Genomic DNA, 19,468 nt, shown 5'->3' on the forward strand with positions numbered 1-19,468 from the left:
TTGGAGGAAATAAGTGGATAGGACTGGCGAGCTTTGTTGGGCTAAATGGCCTGTTCTCGTCTAGAGTGTTCTAATTTAACAGAATATCTGGAAATAGGACAGCTAACAAGTGACATTTACATGTGTTGTGACCTTTTAAAGGATTGTTTTAAACACTGACAAGTGAGACAGCCAGTGCAACTCTCTAAGCTGTTCTCTGCATGTTTGGAAAAATGCTGGCCTAGCCCATCACTATCCAGTTTAATGGAGACCAGTGTCATAAGAAGTCTGTTCCCCTATTCTGTAGTTCCTCTGTTTACTAGGCCAATGCAGCCTGTCATTGATGTAGACTTCCCCAAATACTTGTAGCAGTGCATCACCTTCCCTTTTGCTACCAGGATAGTTACCAGGTGTTGAGGCACTTTGGTATAACCAATGTCATTCTTTTATCAGTATACCATGCTCCCAACCTACCTAATGTAGAATCCTCTGGAAATGTCTGTACACCAAGACTGAAATGACAGTAATTGTGTCACTTCCATGGTGGTTGCCAGTTCTTGTTGCTCCATTGTTGGTCACAGTGTTTGAGTCTCCCAATCTGCAGTTAATTTTCCAGGACACCTGTGATGCTGCATCTTCTGTAGGTGGCATTTCAATCCTTCCTTATTGGGCTGAAGTGCAAGAACTTCTCACCTGCCTATGCTGTCGGAGATTTGAGTAAATGGTGAGGGCCAGGCAAGGTGGAAGTATGTAACTGGTGGCACAGCTGAAACTGGGTGCTGTTTTTTAGTTCACACATGGTAGGAGAGAGCTATTACTGTGTGTACTTAAGAGCTCTTTATTTTAGTATGTTGCGCAGCCCTATTACGAATGCTCTGAAATGTCTATTTGATCTTGTCATTAGATGCCAAACATCGGTCCATGTAGTTTGATACGACATTGTAAAATGACCTTTTCTGGAAAGCATGTACTTTGGTTTTTAATTATTTATTGCATTAATATTTAACTGGGTATTATTTAACAAGGTGCTGATATGTTTTAGTTTGTGGTTGCAGTCGTACTGGAAACACTGAATATTTCCTCACGGTGTTGTGTGTTAGTAGCCAAAAAGTATTTTGTACTCTGAATCATTAAGATGAACCCCATGTTTGTCTCTGAGCCTGTGCCTGGAACATTGTTTGGACAAAGAAAGAAGATTCTGGAAAAGGAAGGGTTACTAGAAGTACAAGTGGAGTGCAAGTTCGTCAACTCGACTGCTGAGGGACTGGATGAGCAGTTCCGTGGGTAAGTGGTTTTCAGAGTGGTACCTTCAGCTTATGCTGACCATGCTCCTGTCTCTTGCATTCATGCCATTACACGATTGGCATTAACTGAGTGAATTTGAGACATGAAGTATGTAGATCTTGGGATGCTTTAGAGCAGCAGGGGCTCTGGTTTGTTCCAACCATGTGTGTCAAGCAGTTACATGGGGTTTCTCTTCTCCCCCCAAGTTTTCACCTTGATTTTAATTCAATTTTTTTGCTGGGTGATCCAATTGTTTTAATTTTTCTAATTAGAGGGTCTAATGCTAAAGTAGTTGCAGCCTTTACTCAGTATTTGCCAGTCAGCTCTGCTGGTTGTCATTAAGATGCAATGAAGGGTGCCATCTGCAGAGGGCAAAATATATAATGAAAACAAAAGGGAGTTAAGCATTTAAATATGAAAAATTACTATCTTGTAAGTTTAAGTCATGCTGTGGTTCTTAATGTGGGGGGGGGTGGGAGGAGAGGAGGAATATCAGCTGATTAACAGATCAGTATTGTCGCCAATTATGAATCTGGTTCAAATAAAAACCCTGAAGTGGGCATAGTGGTCCCCCAGGACTGACAATGAGAACCCTGGTTAAGAATTTTGACAAACGAGATCGTTCTGTTCATCACATTTGTTTAATGTCCTTGATACATCTGAAAACATTTTGAAATGCTTTAAAGGAGGTGTGGATGGAATTTTTTTTTTTTGAGCAGCCTAACAGTCAACGCTTCAGGGATATCAATCTGTCCATTTGGGAAGCAGAAGTGCTTTGTGAAAAAAACACCTTTGTTCCAAATTAAAGTAACAACCAGTGCAATGGAGAGGCCACAGCAAGACCACCCCACTGAAAGAATGGCTTTGCAGGTGGTGACTACGGACCATTGTTCAATCCTTATCCTTTCCAACTGATTCTGCACTAGTTTTGCTAGTGTTGTCACTACTTGGTAGCATTTGGTAGTTCCTGCAGCCCCTTCAGGTTGCACAAGGTAGTTCAGCTCCTCCAGGATGGACACATCCTTAAATGCCTTTGCAATAAGATTTGTGTGTCTCACCACAGTCTTAAGAGCATGGAGATACCAGGAAAACTGGCTGTTGTGATGAGCGCTGCTAGACAGCAGGACCAGTATCTGCTCCTTTGTGTGAGGAGGAGCACTGGCAGAGCCTTCCAACATGACCTTCAGCTGGCTATGGGCGTGCCTGTCGCTGAACAAACTACTTGAAACTGACTACATCAGGGTATCGATTGTTGTTCACCAGAGAATACCACACTGGCACTTCCACTATTGATGTCCCATTCTCCTCACAGAGGAGAGCAAACTCATACTAAGCACTTGTAACAGACCTAAAAGTCTGGCGATGCCATAATGAATGATATGCAGTCTGCATCCAGCATGACCAGTTTGGTGGTGGGTCAGTGATGGTTTGGGGATGCATATCACCAAAGTGTCTGCTGAGTTTCTCCCGATGCAGAACAATGCCTGGCCTCTTGTGGTCAGAGTGTGTAGGCCGTTTAATGACAAAGGCATCGACGGACACTCGCACATTCCCCATATCTGAATCCAACTGAACTTCTGGGATGTTCTGTATGAGTGTGACCAGTGCTGCCAAGTAGTGCAAAAGGCTGTCCAGAAATGCACTGATGCCCCAATCCCAGTCTGGGAGGTGATATCCACAAGAGGACAATGCCCAAACATTGTGGGGAGTTCATACAGGAGGCGGCATGCATACTACTGAGCCACATTAGAAGTTGTGGTGATGAAATCCACAAGTTGGATCAGCCTGTGATTTCTATTTTTAAATTAGATTTTTGTTGTGATGTTGAATTTGGAAGCCAAAACTACCAACCCATTGAAGGCCATTGACTGTTGCATTTTGTGCTCAATGAGTTCCACTGTATTACTCAGACTTTCCGTTCATTGAGATCAAATATGTGATTTGAGTGTTCGATTAGTTTTTTTGACCAGTGTATATTTACATGTGGACAGCCATTGACTTCAATGAGATGCATATTGGAAGGCAGGAGTTGCTTAGAATCTTGCGATTTAAGTGTCTGGGATTTTCCTTTCTCTGGATTAGCTGGCAGTGTATTGCCGAACTTTAGTTAGTCTGTCCAGATTTTGATGTTTTTGTGAGGTGCGTAGTATTGACGGTAGAAATAGCCTGCATATTTAAAGTGTGGCTCTGTTTTGATAAAATAGGTAAACATCACAGATTAAAGAGTTCAGTTTGATAACTAACAGCTAGTCAGTTTAAATTTAGAATTCGTATTTGAACGATTTCCTATAGTCCCCACCCTGTTTGACCCTTGTATGAAGAGGCCAGTGTTGTCTGGTTTAGCTGCAGCCATTTTGCAGAATTCGACTGGTTTAGTAGCTGGGTGAGCTTCAAACATGTAACAAGATAAATGGAGGGTGCTACACGACTTATAGTCAGAGTGGATGTCAGCCTTGACGGTACCCCAACTGCTGATCTCGTCGTCGGACCGTGTCCAATTACACCACTTGAGACTGCTGGGGATAACGGATTAAGGCCATGTCACATTAGGTGACTTCTTCAGCTGTGGCCTTCATTTGCCTAACCTTTAGTGTGCCGCCATGCTCTACAATCCTCTAGTCCAGGGGTTCTCAAATTCGGTCCTGGGGGACCCCCTGTGGCTGCAGGTTTTTGTTCCAACCAGATTCCTAATCCGTGACAACACCCGATAGCACTGATCTCATTTAATTAGCTGGTGGCATTGTCCTTTTATTCTACATTCAGAGAGGCGCAGCAGCCTGATTTTTACATTTATAAGAAACTTATAAATATTTCTGGTTTTGCTATGGATTTAAATACTTAACTCTCTTTTTATTATATTTTGCCCTTTCTCTGTGCAGTTTGCTCCCTTCATTGAATCTTAACGACAATTAAAAACAAGCAGAGCAGAAACCCAAGCAAACACTCAATCGTGAAAGGCTGCAACTACTTTAGCGTCAGCCCCACAAAGTAGTAAATAATGGATTAATTAAACAACTAGAGCACCTAGAAAAGTAGAATGAAAATCAAGATGAAAATACTGTTTAAAAAATACATATAACTGCGTAGTACATTTTAATACTTTTTTTCTTTTTTAACCAAACTTAGTTTTCTAATTTGTATAGTGTTCCTAAAACAGGGAATCTGGGAAACAGTTCACTTTAGCCCAGGAGTCCAAGTAAAAGCAGAGGCTGGTTGGAACAAAAACCTGCAGCCACAGGGGTCCCCCAGGACCGAGTTTGAGAACCTCTGCTCTAGTCTGATATACCCAAAGACTCCATTTCCAACTGGTCTGCCACTCGCTCCAACAAAATGAAACGGGTTGGTGTGATGGTGCGGGTCGGCGCCATGCTACTGGTTACATCCCAGTACCTCTGGAACCCACCATTGCCGATTCACATACCTGAGGGATGAGCCAGCAGATGAGGACACAACACCCTAACAAAGCAAGGGGTAGGTGTAAAAGTCTAAAACAAAGCTTTCAAAAGTGCAGTGCTCTTAACTCTGATACGTTGCATTCTCAAAAGTAAGCTCAGTGCACAGCTTGGTCATCTTACAACCGGAGTGCTGAACTGACAACGTGGTATACAAAGAGATCCTTAACAGATAGTTATTGGTATATTTTCCCTCAGTTTAAAAAGGTTTTCTTCTTAATAAAAATTTAAAAGCAGTACTTCATCGCTGTGAAGCGTGGGGATTTTGCTATATACAGTATGTGTGTGTGTATATATATATATGTATATATATATAGGTGTGTGTGTATATATGTATATATGTAGGTGTGTGTGTGTATATATGTATATATGTAGGTGTGTGTGTGTATATATATATATGTATATGTAGATATGTGTGTATATATGTGTATATGTGTGTGTGTATATATATATATATATATATATATATATATATATAAAATATTTTAGTGTGTGTGTGTATATAATATGACAGCAACACAATTACATTGACAATCATGTTACGTTATTTTTAAAATGTTTCCTTTTCTTTTTCAGAACTTCTTTAACACACTACTTCTCCACTGCGAAGTGCGTGTATTTTGCTAGTAATCCAATAAAACGAAGGCGTTCAGTGGCGGTTAAAAATCAAAGAAATAATCCTTTAAAAACGAATTTAAAACATGGCAGTAATCAATTATTTAAATGTATGTCTCTTTGACTGGAATGACCTGCTTGGGGTTGACTAACTAGCAGTTAAGCCCAACTTCTGTATTTGCTCCTCAGCTTGGACCCCTGCAGCCTTCTGTGGCTTGGGCAGGGTACTAAGCTGAGCCTCTGACTCCCATTGTCGACCTCGCATTCCTGTGGTCTAAGGCTCCCCCGCAGAATGCCTCACTGAGCTTTGATTCCCCTGCAGCAGGGGTCCTCAGTCACAGTCCTGGAGGGCCGCAGTGGCTGCTGGTTTTTGTTCTAGCCCGGTTGCTTAATTAGAAAGCAATTCTTGTTGATGATTTTAATTTCATGGCTTGTTGGTGCTTTAACTCTACTATGTCAGGTAATTCTCATATCCTACATTTTCTTTCCCTTTCTAAGGATATCATAAAAATGATTTGAAGTCTAAAATGGAGGAGTAATTCTCCGTCCTTCACTTTTTCCTCTTCGATTTCCTTCCAAGTGTTTAATTTAACCCAATAGTGTATGATAAATACACACCGGTGTAAATGGTAACCAGCTAAATAGAGAAATGCCGGTCTCTTTTGTCATTTGTATGTTATTGCTAATTAGGAGCAATTAAAAACCAAGAATACGGCTGTTTAAGACTAAAATAAGCAATAAGGGTTCAAAATCTTAACAAGCGAGCAACTAAAGTGAAGCAGAAGAGTTACTTGAGCAATAAGAGATTTTTATTAAGCCATTGGATTGAAGCACAAACCTGCAGCCACTGCGGCCCTCCAGGACTATGATTGAGGACCCCTGCCCTGCAGCCATGCTGCCGCCTTCTGCGGTGAGCCGCTCTAACCGAGCAGCGCATCGCTCTCCAGCTCCCAGATTGCTCAACCGGAGTGACCTCCTTCAGTTCCTGCGTGTCGGCTGCATACTCGCCAAAGGACTTCCACCTGGACTGCCTGCCTTCTCTCTCTGTTTTGTTAACGTGCACAGACTCCTTCCTCCTCCTCCTCCTGCCTTCATCTGTCCCATCTTTTAACCTAAATTCTTTTCCTTTTTGTATTTTTCTTCTTTTCCCCCCCTTGTATGCTTCAGTGGGCACTGTAGAATGCAGAGAGAGACCAGACCCTCGCATGCAGGTGTGTCATGCCCCAATTACTTCAACTCCCCCAACACACACACACACACACACCATCTGGTAGCTATGTGAGCACACACAACCACGGAGATGAAACTGGCCTTTCAATTATTTATTTATAAACAGGCTCCTGCTTGTTAAGCTCCGGCCTTGCCAAACCACAGTTGGATTTTTGCCCTTAACCTGAAGTGGTGGGCTCTGCCTATAGAAAACCCAGGAGTGGGTAGGAGGCCATTTGGCAGAGGTCTCTGGGATGGTGACTTTATTTTTGAGTTTCTCGTTTACAGTGTTGATCTCCATTGTCAACTGGCCAGAGGTCATCAATTCATTAATGGACACATATTGCTGGTTTCAGTTTACGTTTAATCAGCGTCTTGTTCTTGGTGTGTTTCAACAAATTTAGTAATTAGTAGAATCGTTCCTCGTATATCCACTGAGAATTGTTAATAGCACTCTGTGGCTGCAGTCAGTGAAGGGCGTTAAACAAAAACTAACTTGTATTGAGTGCACGACAGCTGACAACCAAGAAGCGCTCATCTAGAAGTACGATACATTTTATGCAGTGACACAGAATAAGGAATATGGAGGTTTAGGATTTGGACCTCCCAAACAGAAAAGACACGTCTGTCCGAGGTTTCATTTTTTACATACAACAGAGAGGACAATAAAGAGATAAAAGGGCAGAGCCTGTGGTTGAACTGGCCGTGCCTGTTAACCCTTCATACAACACTGGCTTCATCGGGCAACATGTTATTGGCAGTCAAGGGGTCAGCATGACAGTGGCAGAAAGTCCACACACTGGAAGCAGTTCTAGATTTGACTCTTCTTGGGTAAGTCTCTACAAGGTTTGTACACCTGGGTTGGGGCAGTTTATCTCATTTAGATTGTGTGAGAAGCGACTGTAAGCTGTCATCTTTGGATCTCTCCTTAGATGTTCTATTGGATTTAGCTGGGCCACTCATAGACACTCCAGCATTGTCTTACCTGTATGCTTCAGATCATTGTTGTGCTCGAAGGTGAACTGTCACCCGGAATGAAGTGGTGTGCACTTAACAGGTTTTCATAAAGAATTTCTCCATATTTTGCTGCATTCATCTTAACCCTCAATTCTGACCAGTCTCCACATCCCTGCTACTGAGAAGCACCTCACAGTATGATGTTGCCACCACCGAACTTCACCATAGGGATGGTAATAGGCAGGAGATGAGCAGTGTCTGGTCTTTGTTATACATTTTGCTTGGAGTTCAATTTTTGCATCATCAGACCAGATAATGTTGTGGAAAAAACTTTCCTCTGTTTTCAAAGAAGTCATTCACAGAGACCTGATGAGAATGCAGAACAATTCTTTATTTGTACATAGATATGCACAAATGGCTAGATCCGTGACATTAAACAATTCATTCCCTTTTATACTGCTCGATTATCATTACCTTATCTAACAGATCATCCATCCATCCATTTCCCAACATGCTGAATCCAAACACAGGTGTCTGCTGGAGTCAATCCCAGCCAACACAGGACACAAGGCAGGAAACAATCCCAGGCAGGGTGCCAACACACCGCAGGACACACACAAACACACACTAGGGCCAATTTAGAATCGCCAATCCACCTAATCTGCATGCCTTTGGACTGTGGGAGGAAACCCACGCAGACACAGGAAGAACATGCAAACGCAGAGAGGACCCGGTAAGCGAACCTGGGTCTCCTAACTGCGAGGCAGCAGCGCTATCACTGCGCCACCCCCTAATGGATCATGATATGCAGAATTCTATCATCTTAACCAATCAACTACGGCCACCAGTAATTTCATATACTGTACATGTCAATTCTTCCATTATTTTAAACATTGCTTTGTTAGCAGGGGTGTCCTACTGGTTTTCCTGTTGATCTTAGCACCGCTACACAATAGGGGTGTTTGGGCTTTCTCCTTTAAGATGAGGCAGACCTCAGGTGCACAAGCTTTAAGCCATGTTTAGTTAACCTTTTAGTTACCTTCAGTCCTTTTCCTTATGTTTTAATAATCCATTGTTACAACTTTACTTGTAATAATTTGTAAAGATTATATATTAACTAAAAATACCATAAGTCCTTTAAATGCAGGTTGGCAAAGTTAGCCACTCTATCATAAATGCCTGATTGATGAAACACTACTTAGATGATCGTCCTTCTGACAGATTTCATCTCAACCGGAAGCTTCTGAAGTTAGTATGACCATTGGGTTCTTGGTTACACCTCTCTGACCAAAGCTCTACGCCAGTTACTCAGTTAAGAAGAGTCCTGGTGCTTCCAAACTGCTTCCATTTCATAATTCATGAGGCCACTGTGCTCGTGAGGCCACTCAAAGCTTTAGAAATAGTTTCATCTTCTTGCCCTACTCTGTGCCTCACCACCATTTTATTGCAGAGATCTACAGAGAGTTCCTTGGTCTTAAAGTCTTGCTTTTTGCTACATTTTGCCACAGATGGACTCCAATCAAGTTTTAGACACATCTCAAGGAAAATTAAAGCAGACAGGAGGCACCTGACCAGAATTTGGACTGTTACATCAAAGGGTCTAAATTCTTCTATTAATGAGAGATTTCAGTTTTTAGATTTGCAAACGTTTCTGAAAACATGCTCCACTTTGTCATTGTGGGTTAGTTATTGTAGATTGATGGGCAAATATGTCAAAAGCATCCATTTGAAATGAAATCTACAACACAATAAAGTGCAGGAAATGAAGGGGTCCAAGTACTTTCTGGTTCTACAGCATTTTCAAAAGTGCATGTAGTTTTGTTTTTATTACAGGAATACAAGAAAAATGCAAATGGATGACACAAAAGTGGGTACAGATGGGCTTTCTTTATGGCTCCTTTCTATTTCCACCAGCATTCTTGTCTTTGTTCTGTAATGGACTTTTGTGATGTTGCAGCCTATGAAAGTTGCTATAAAAATATGGTTAACTTTATTGCGTGCCTCTCTTACAGAGATCAGCTGCTTTTGAGAGTGACGGGGCTTGTAGCACCTGAAGGCTTTAATAAAATCAATGGACTTAAATCCACACATTCACTGCTGCCCATCCATAAAGCACCAACTGCAGACCAAAGACCTGCATGCAAACAGCGTGGGAATGACATCCACCAGCACACCAATGTGTCTTCAAGGCCTGTGTACATACAGCTTTCCAGCCCCATTAAGCCTGGTCACAGGCCGCCTTCTGCTAGACCCAAATCTGGACGTGGGGACAAAGCACGGGATGCCAAGCCAGAGAAGGAGGAGAAGTTGCCAGACCAGAGTCTGTCCGTGCTGGGATCTGCATGCCTATACTGTCGAGGCACTGCTCGTACTATTTTGGATAAAACAGCAAATTCCAAGAGGGAGATTCATGTGTACCTGCCAGGTGCAGGAACAGAAGAGATCACGCAAAGCATGGACTGTCTGCCGGGAGGGCGAGGGCTCCCTGGACAGTGTGTTTGCCAGTCTCTGCTCAGTAAGCTTAGGTGATTGCATTGCCAGTGCTGTAACCTTGCCATGAGTGGAATGGATGGAGTTTCCTTTTTTAAATGGTCCCTAATGCCCTAACCCAATCAGGATAGCTAATCAAGCCGTCATCCTAACGTGTCTCACTGTCTTAGTGTCTCAAGTGATCTCCTTTCTCAGGAAACCCTCTCTCAACTCATCTGCCATCAAGAATTATCATCCTGACTACCTTCTGTGATTCCTGTCCAAGACTCTACAAAGTATAGCCCATAAAAAACTGCTCTTTTCTCACAGACAACAATCTACTTGATAATCTTCAATGTGGATTCCACAAGGGTCGCTCTACTGAGTCTGCACTGCTTTCACTCACAAATGCTCTCTTCTCACATACTTCTCTCTTCTCTGCACTTATCCTTTTTGATCCTTCATCAGCATTTGAGACCACTCTTAACCTTGATAAGCTTGGAATCTGTGGTTTTGCTTTGGACTGGTTCAAGTTCTACCTTTCTGGCTGATCCTTTTGTGTCTTCTGGTCTAATTCTTTGTCTTCTCCCCAGAAACTCTCTACAGGTGTGCTTCAAAGGATCAGTATAAGTTCCACTTCTCTTTCCTCTGCACTTTTGTTCTTTAGGCAATGTTATTTCTTCTCATGGCTTCTCCTTCCACCTCTACACAGAAGATTCACGGATCTTCATCTCATTTTCCTCTTACAGCCCACAGGTTTCAGCCCATATCTCCAGCTGCTTCTGTGCCATCTCATTATGGATAAATGTTCAACACCTTAAACTTAACCTTTTAAAGTCAGATATCCTTTCTCTTCTGATTCTACTTTCTCAGATTTGTCTCTAAGAGCTGCACCTGAAGTTGTTACCCTTGTGACCAAGAATCTTGGTGTGACTCTTGACTCCTTATTTTTAGTCATCAAACATATATTTATTTCTTCAATGACCCAATCCTGGCTTTTCTTTCTTCATAATAGTCCAAGAATTTGACAAATCCTCACTAATCATGACACACAATTCCTTGTTCATGCACTTGTTTTCTCTTGAATGGACTATTGCAACTCTCTCCTGGTGGGTCTTCCTTCAGCTGCTATCAGACCTCTCCAGCTCATCCAAAATGCACCTGCTCGTTTTGTGTTCTCTGTTCCTCATTTCACTCCTAGGACTCCTTTGCTTTGGTTTCTTCAATGGCGTCCAGTTGCTAATAGAATCCACTACACAACCTACAATTTTATAAATGGTTCTGCTCCTCAACATCTCTAGTCTGTAGTCTCTCCATATGTCCTTTCAAGAAGTCTCTTCCTGACGGCTGACAGTTCCTCCTCCTGCCAGACTGAATGATGCTTCTTTATTCTTGCTCCAATGCTGTGGTGTCCGCTCCCTTTGGCTACTTGAAATTCACCCAGTGTTTAGAAGATGCACCTCTTCATTAAAAGTTTTGGAACTGCTTAGTGTCTATCCTACAAGATGGCTGCTGTTATACTGGCAAATATTTTATGTGTCTCTTAGTCTAGCTGCATGTATAATTATGTAGTCCAACACATCATACTATCCCTCCTGGAGGAAAACAACACCTATGCCAGGATTTTGTTTATTGATTTCAGGTCAGCCTTCAATACAATCATCCTGCAGCAGCTAATAATGAAACCTTCTATATTCGGATAGAACACCTCACTTTGTAACTGGATTTTGTATTTCTTGTCAGTAAGACAACAGACATTATGTGTTGGCACTAAGACATCACACACCATCAAACTGAGCACGGTGGCCCCTCAGGGCTGCATGCTCATTCCATTGCTCTTTACTGTGCTAACGCATGACTGTACTGCCAAATCCAGCGCACATCAACTCATTAAGTTTGCTGATTATACAACAGTAGAGGGACTCAATAGTAATGAAGATGAAACATCTCACAGAACAGAGTTGGAACAGCTAGTGAGCTGGTGTGAGAACAGCAACTTGTCCTGAAATGTCAATAAGACAAAATAGTTGATTGTGGACTTCAGAACAAAGGCTAAACATTCCCCATTTCATATCAGTGGCTTTCCTGTAGAGAAGGTCAGTAGCACAAAATCATTGGGCGTCTACAACACTGAGAATCTCTTCTGGACTCTCAATACCAGACACCAGGTTAAGAAAGCAGAGCAAAGGTTTCACTTCCTTAGAAGGCCGAAGCAAGTGAGAATACCTCGTCCCATACTCACCACCTTCTACTGGGGCACTATTGACAGGGTCCTGACGCTCTGCATCACATCCTGACTCGGAAACTGCAGTGTGTCTGACAGGAAGACTCTGCAACATGTGGTGAGGATGGCTGAGAGGGTAATTGGGGGCTCTCTCCCCACAATCTAGGACATTTTTAGGGATAGTTGCAAGAAGAAAGCCCTCTGCATTGTGAGGGACTCCAGGCAATAATACTACTAAACTCTCTGTAACATGCACATAACAAACACGTTTTTATACACATAATAATTTATTTTTAACTGTAGTAATTAATTGACTATTTTACATACTGTAAGTATTGGTTGAACTTTGTGAATTTAGCACTGTCTTGGTTTACTTTTTTGAGTGTTTTTCATCTCCCTTTTTGAAAATATTCTGGTTTTGAGTAATGCAGTTGTGTCCCACTGTGCTTTAGCTATTGCTGGAATGACAAATAAAACTTGATCTTGAACTTGAACTAGTAGTATGACTTCCATCTTGCTTGGTTTTTATTTTGCTCTCTGTTGCTTTTGATGCTTACTACCTTCATTCTTGTATTAATTATAACTTACTATGTAAGTCACCTTTACAAAGCTATTTGCTACACTAATACTAATAATAAAATAACACTATGGTATTGTACAAGGCTCCAGTATAAATTCCAACCTTCTTCATACTAATGCATGTAGCAGTGAAATGTTAAATCAAAATGGGACATCAGATTGTTGGTTGTGTACTCAAAAAAAGTGGCCTCTGCAGTCAACAGAGAATTCCCATCCTTTTAACAGCCCACCTCCATTCATCCATTTTTGACAAGTATTTTTTTCTGTGATCAAATTCTTATTGATGCTCATCCAAAATACAACAGTCATTAAAGTCAATTCAAAGTGAAAACCAACAGGCATGGTAAACAATAACACACCTCCGCCCATCCTACTGTGACGATGTGGGTTTGGCTCCACGCTCCCATCGCTGTTCGGGAGCCCTAGAACCCAACACCGTCGGTAATGTCACCGATGAGCTTGACAGTTGAGGCAATAAACAATTGAGCAAGGGGATGGTAAAAAGTGAAAAAGTGCTTTTATTTAAAACAGTCAAACAAAAACAGTGTTAAAATAAATAGTGCAGTGATTTCATAATCTTCTTAAATAAATAATCCATTAAGAAACTGTGGTGGTTAAAACCAATAAATAGAAAAAACAATCCTTTAAAAACAAGGTTGAAAGATCATCAGGAAACAGTCTATAAAAACAACAAGCCTGGTGCTTCTTTTATAATGCGTTTAGCGTTGGCGTCTCACCTGCTTCTCCCGGTTGGGCTTTGCAACAGGTGAGACGCTCTCAATGTAGCCGACCTTCTTAGTGCCTACTTCTGCTGTTCGAATTGCCCCACCGATCCTTGGCTCCGGTCGGCTCCTTGGGACTTGGGAATTCCCCACGACCAAGGCTCTCACGCAGGGAACACCACGTCCCAAGTCCCGACTCCCGCTACCTTCTGCGGAGAGTCCTGCGCCTTCTGGTCACTCCTGCCCTGCAAAACAAACTCTGCAGTAGCGACCACAACCACTACTTCTCCCAGGTGTTGGCCAAACACCCAGGCTGCCTTGAGCTGCCAGCGAGCATTCGCTCACTCGCTTCCTGCTGCACCAAATTGCTTGCTCGCTCGCGCGCGCATGCGTGCTCGCTCCCTCTCTATCTCTCTCTCTGTTTCTTTCTCTTTCTCTCTCTCTCTCTCCTTACTGCTTCCCGCTGCAACCTCTGTTTCCTTCTCTTTCCTTTTTTTTTTTGATCTCCTCTATCCGACTCGCGGTTCTTTTTATATAGCGAGGGGCCATAGCAGCTGCAGCACATTAGCCACGGGAACAATCATGGATGTGGGCAGTTCCTCACCTGTGCACTCGGTGAGAAACGCCCACACCGCAGATCGCTCCGCGGCTTGCTACAACCACTACGCCCCCTCATGAAACCGCTGCGAGTGCGGTGATTATCTATTTGAAAACTGGCCCTTACTGAGAGCGCTGTGGACCCGCTATACCACACCTACCCATAGCTGCCTTGTAAATAAGGTTCAGAAAAAATACAAGTCATTGAGGCCCAGGCAGACCATGAGAGAGCCATGACAGACACAGAGTTGCCAAAAGCAGAGAAGACACAATAGAAATCCTTGACTGGGGATGCAATGCTGAGTGGCAGTTAACCAGCCTCCCAACCACATGCACTTGTCAAAGCCTGAGGCTAAAGATCTTTTGATCCACAAACTAAAAATGAAAGCAAGACCAGGTTAACGATGAAGGATTTCCAGAACTTTAAGTGCCATGGAGAACAGATGAACATTTCAGCTAAATGAGAGAAAGACTTCTTGACTGGCCAGAGGAATATAAGAGATGGACCAACAGAAGTCAAAGGCCAGGAGCAGTTCCACCGCCCCGGCCCCATACGACAGGTGGCAGTGGTCCTTATGAGGCGGTCCAGTTTGGACACCTGCAGCAGTACATTGGGGTCCCTGGATGCTGTTAGAGGGTACTATCGGGGGAAAATCTCTATTCAGTGATCCAGAAATGCTTCCAATATGACACACTATGGTACCAAAAGCATTTCTGGGGCCCAATGCCTCACCACGAGGATTCAGAGTTGGGAGGCAGCCAGCAACACTCAACAGGAGGAGCAGAAGGAGAGAATGAAGATTCACCTTGTTTTGTAATTGTGATTTTGTTAATTATGAACACTTGAAGAGCCATCTGGCATAACAGATCCTTTACTTGTGTCTGAGGTTTGGGATGTAGTGGTGCCCCCTTGTGGTTATACAACATAAACACCAAAATCCTTTTCAGCAGTTGCTTTCTATATGACACTGTCTCCCATCTTGTATTTATAATTCAAATTCCTTTTGCTCACATGCAGCACTTTGTACTTTTCTATATTTACCTGTACTTTACAACTGTACAAATATTTGCCCATCTCTGCAGCTTGTCCAAGCTTGTTTTTCCTGCCTCCTTATTGTTTGTCATTCCTCTAATTTTAGTGTCATCTAAACTAATTAAACTGGAATCTATGTCATTAATATAAATCAGAAAAAATAATGGACCCAGGACAGACCCCTTACGGTTCAGAAGAGGTACTGCCGACCTCGTAGTCGTACAAGGTTTGTATTGCTTCATTGCTTAGGCTTTCCAAAGCTTAAATGATCCGTAAGCAACGTTCTGTTCAGGTGTGTGAACTCCAGTGAATCTCTCTATCAGATTTGATTTTCAAAAAATATTTCTCACTGCTGTTCAAAATAACAGGTACGTAGTTTAAGTAAATGTAAAGTATTACACAAAGTATGTAGAAATGTTAGACTTGAATACACAATGGGATGTACTGTATGAAACTCGCAAGTACCCTTTATGAGAAGTACCTGGGATTCATAGTGGAGTCATCACTATCAACATCAATACAGGGAAGGGGAGCGATCAAGAAGGCTAATAGGATGTTAAGTTATACATCACAATATGCAAATAAAAGTCGAGGGAGTTAATGCTTAAGTTTTATAGTGCACAAGTAAGGCTTCACCTGGAGTATTGTGTGCAGTTTAAGTCTCCATACTACAAAGAAGACATAGCAGCACTAGAGAAAGTTCAAAGAAGAGCAACCAGGCTGATTTAGGGACTATGGTTTGAAATATGAGGAGAGATTGTAGGAATTGAACCTTTTCAGTTTAATCAAACAATTAAGAGGTGGCATAATTGAAGTGTTTAAAATGCATGAAAGGAATTATGACTTTGGATCCCAGCTGTGACTTTAAAATAAATTCTGAGGAAAGAACACAGGGACACAGTTGGAAATCTATCTATCTATGTTATTTTTTCATGAAAAGAACCATAGTCCCATGGACGAAATGGAAAATGCTGTTTAAAGTGGAAAAGTGCAAAGTGCTACATGAGTTGGCCAAGTGTTCACCCAATTGTGTAATCTGTCCAGGGGCCTCATTCATAACCCCATGTGAAGAATTCACACTATAACATGGCGTATGGACAAAAGCAGAAATGTACGTACGCACAAAAAAATCCAGATGCATAAATCTGTGCAAACACCAACTTCCATGTTCTTCCACTATATAAATCCCAGTCAGCGTGAAAAGTGACACACTTGTACGCACCTGCTGTCTCGCACCCTCTCCTCCCAGAGATATGCCTCTTTGAATATGCAAATCAGTATAAATCGCCCTTAAGCTCAGCGTTCTGTGAAAAGGCAATGGCAAAAGCACGGGGGAAATAGAAGAATTTCAGCGAATACCAAGTGGAGGCAAGGAAAAACGTACTATTTGTTGGTTTAAACAGTGGTATAAACAACAAAAGGAAGTTGATCGAGTGACATAGAGTGTTGGAGAAACTCGAAAGCTTAAGTTCACAAAGTCGCACTGTGCCTGAAATAAAAAAAGAAGTTGTCAGATATCAAAGTTGCCGTGAAAAGACAAGTCGTACCCCACCGTCTGACGGTCATATGAAAGCTTATTAGGGTACAGAGAAAAACAAATAGGCACACAGTGTGAAAAAAGCATGAAATGTCAATTTTAATCTCTAAATTTCCACTTTAATCACGTAGTTTATTTTGTCATTAAAGTAGAACATCATAAACTTCATCTGAAAATCATTTAATTTACTAGTTTCTGAAATCCCATCATAAGTAAAGTAGCACGTTAAATTTTTTGTTTTGTATGTGTTCCTCTATGTGCTATATGTGTGTTAATCACTACGTGCTTCTTAAACCGTCTTTCTCTTCCTCCGACAGGACACAGAATCCATTACATTAGTAATATTACTGCTCTCTGAATAATTACAATACTGAGATGTATATGTGATATCATTTTCATGATGATAGGAGTTAAAGCAGGTTATTAAACATGGGAACACGGTGGCTTGCGCAAGATGCTCGCTGCGCCATGCGCAACCTTCGATGAAATAATTTATTACAGCAGTACTGTCTCTTTCAAACATACTAACCTCCAATTCCTGTCCTTCCTTTTCTTTCTCCAAGTAACCAATTGCCACACAATCAGCTCTGTAATAAACGTTAAGCCATCTGTAAGCTTAGAATGCCGATTCTTCAAAAATTTTAAGGAACATTGAAATATCTTTGTAGCACATGTTTAATTATTCTATCCTTCCAGTGTCACTCCAGTTTCAGCAAGAATACAGCACGACGCAGGAACAATCTGTGAAAGGAGCGCCAGCTCCTCGCTAGCTCTGCGGCACTGTGTCCTCACATGTTTAATTATTAACAATACAGATTATTTAAATGAAGTTAAAGTTTTATCTGTATAATATAATCAACATATTTTGCTGCATTTCATCTTAAAAATGATATCGTCATCATATGTAAATACATGCTTTATATATATGGCTCAGGTTGTGCTATATTATAACTGTATCGCAAGTTTACAGTGAGGTGATTGTACTTATAAGTACAGACAGTTCTACAAGGAGCAGTTGATGGACTGATTGTGTTTAAAGTTCTTGGGATGAAACTGTTTCTGAAGCATGAGGAAAAGCTCTGAAGTGTTTGCCATATGAGAGCAGTTCAATAGACTGCATGGCTAAGGCAGCGTGTGCTTGATGCTGTACATGTATACCAATAATTCTCTTTCTGATCAGCTGCTGCTGTGATTCCCTACTCAGATACAGTGATATAAATACTCTGAGTGGTGCAGTGAGAGTAATATGGAAAAAGATGATCCGCTGTGGCAACCTGTAATGGGAGCAGCTGAAAGTAGAAGAAGAGAAAGGTGCAGTGAGAGTAACAATGCTAAAGCAGCTATGGTATTTAGAATAGTTTGACCATTCTATGCACCATTATATTGTTGCAGGTTAATTACAATCAGATGCATTAAACTAATAAACGGTATTCTGTTAATTTGTGTATTAGTGTATTAATGAAGCCGCGTCAGGGATGTGGATCTAAAAAAGAAAGGGAAACCACACTGGAACAAAAGCACTGCTTTGATGCTGGGTGAGACCAGTTTGCAAAACCGAGCAGAGAACTTGCGTACGCCAGGGTTAGAGCTACCATGAAAATCTGTGTGGCTTTATGCCAAATTTAGGTTTTATACATCGCGATTTGAACGTGGAAACGTTCATACGCAACATTTTTGTTTATACATGAGGCCCCACGTCTTTTTGAATTGTTTATCCTGCATCCTCAGTTTCTGCCATTCCTCCAATTTTAACATCATCTGCAAATTTTGCAGGTTTAGTAATGATACTAAAATCAGTGTCATTAAAATAAACCAGAAACCTAGGACAGACCCTTCAGGGAATCCACTGATGACCCCATTTTTCCTTTTACAGTATCGGTATTCTTTGTCTCCTGTCAGGTAATCAACTTGAGATACAGTTTTGTAGACTACCTCTGATCCCTACAGCTTCTAGGTTTAGATTTAGTCTTTGGTGTTGAGAGTGAGTCAAAGGCTTTTTGAAAGTCTAAGTAAATTATTTGTATGTTTTGCTTGGCCAATAAGATGGAGTGGTGGCTCTGTGGCTAAAAATCTGTGCTGGTATCTGGAAAGTTGCTGGTTCAAGTCCCATTACTGTCAGATGGGATCCTACTCTGTTGGGCCCTTAACCTGAAATTAGCTCCAGGGGTGCTGAACAATACCTGACCCTCTGCTCTGGCCCCCAAAGGTCATGTGCAAAGAGAATTTCCCCTTGGGATTAATAAAGTGTATTACCAGCTTTCACCTCCTCTCATACTCCCACCATGGCCATTATTTAATAAGAGGTTTTTCGTGCAGGTACTTTTCTAATTTTCTATTATTCCTTCCATACTTTAGCATTACACAGGTGTAAGACTTCGCATGAAAGCACCAAAACTGCACAATACAACAACGCCCTATACAAAACAACAATTTTCATTACCAGTACTGTACCTTAAGAAGAATCCTGTAACACCCCTGCCTAATGATCTCCAGCTAGCACTGTACCTCCTAGTGATTATGATGATTATGATTAAAATACATATTACTGTTAGTATACGGTTTGTAAACAGTATCTTCATACACAGACATACACTGTTGACTGATGACTCTGATTTTGTCATGAATGATATGAGTGTTTGTGCCAGTGTGTTCTGGTGCCACTTTTCCTGGCTTGGTTCCCATCCTCAGCCCGATGTGACTTAAGACCTCACGCCCCTTAATTATATGACAATGATTCAGAAAGTGGATTGAGGCTACAACAAAGCATTGTTCTTTTTGCACATTTGGGATATACGCTCATTGTGCACGCGA

Source organism: Polypterus senegalus, chromosome 17 (genome assembly GCF_016835505.1).
Source record: "Polypterus senegalus isolate Bchr_013 chromosome 17, ASM1683550v1, whole genome shotgun sequence".
NCBI lineage: Eukaryota > Metazoa > Chordata > Cladistia > Polypteriformes > Polypteridae > Polypterus > Polypterus senegalus.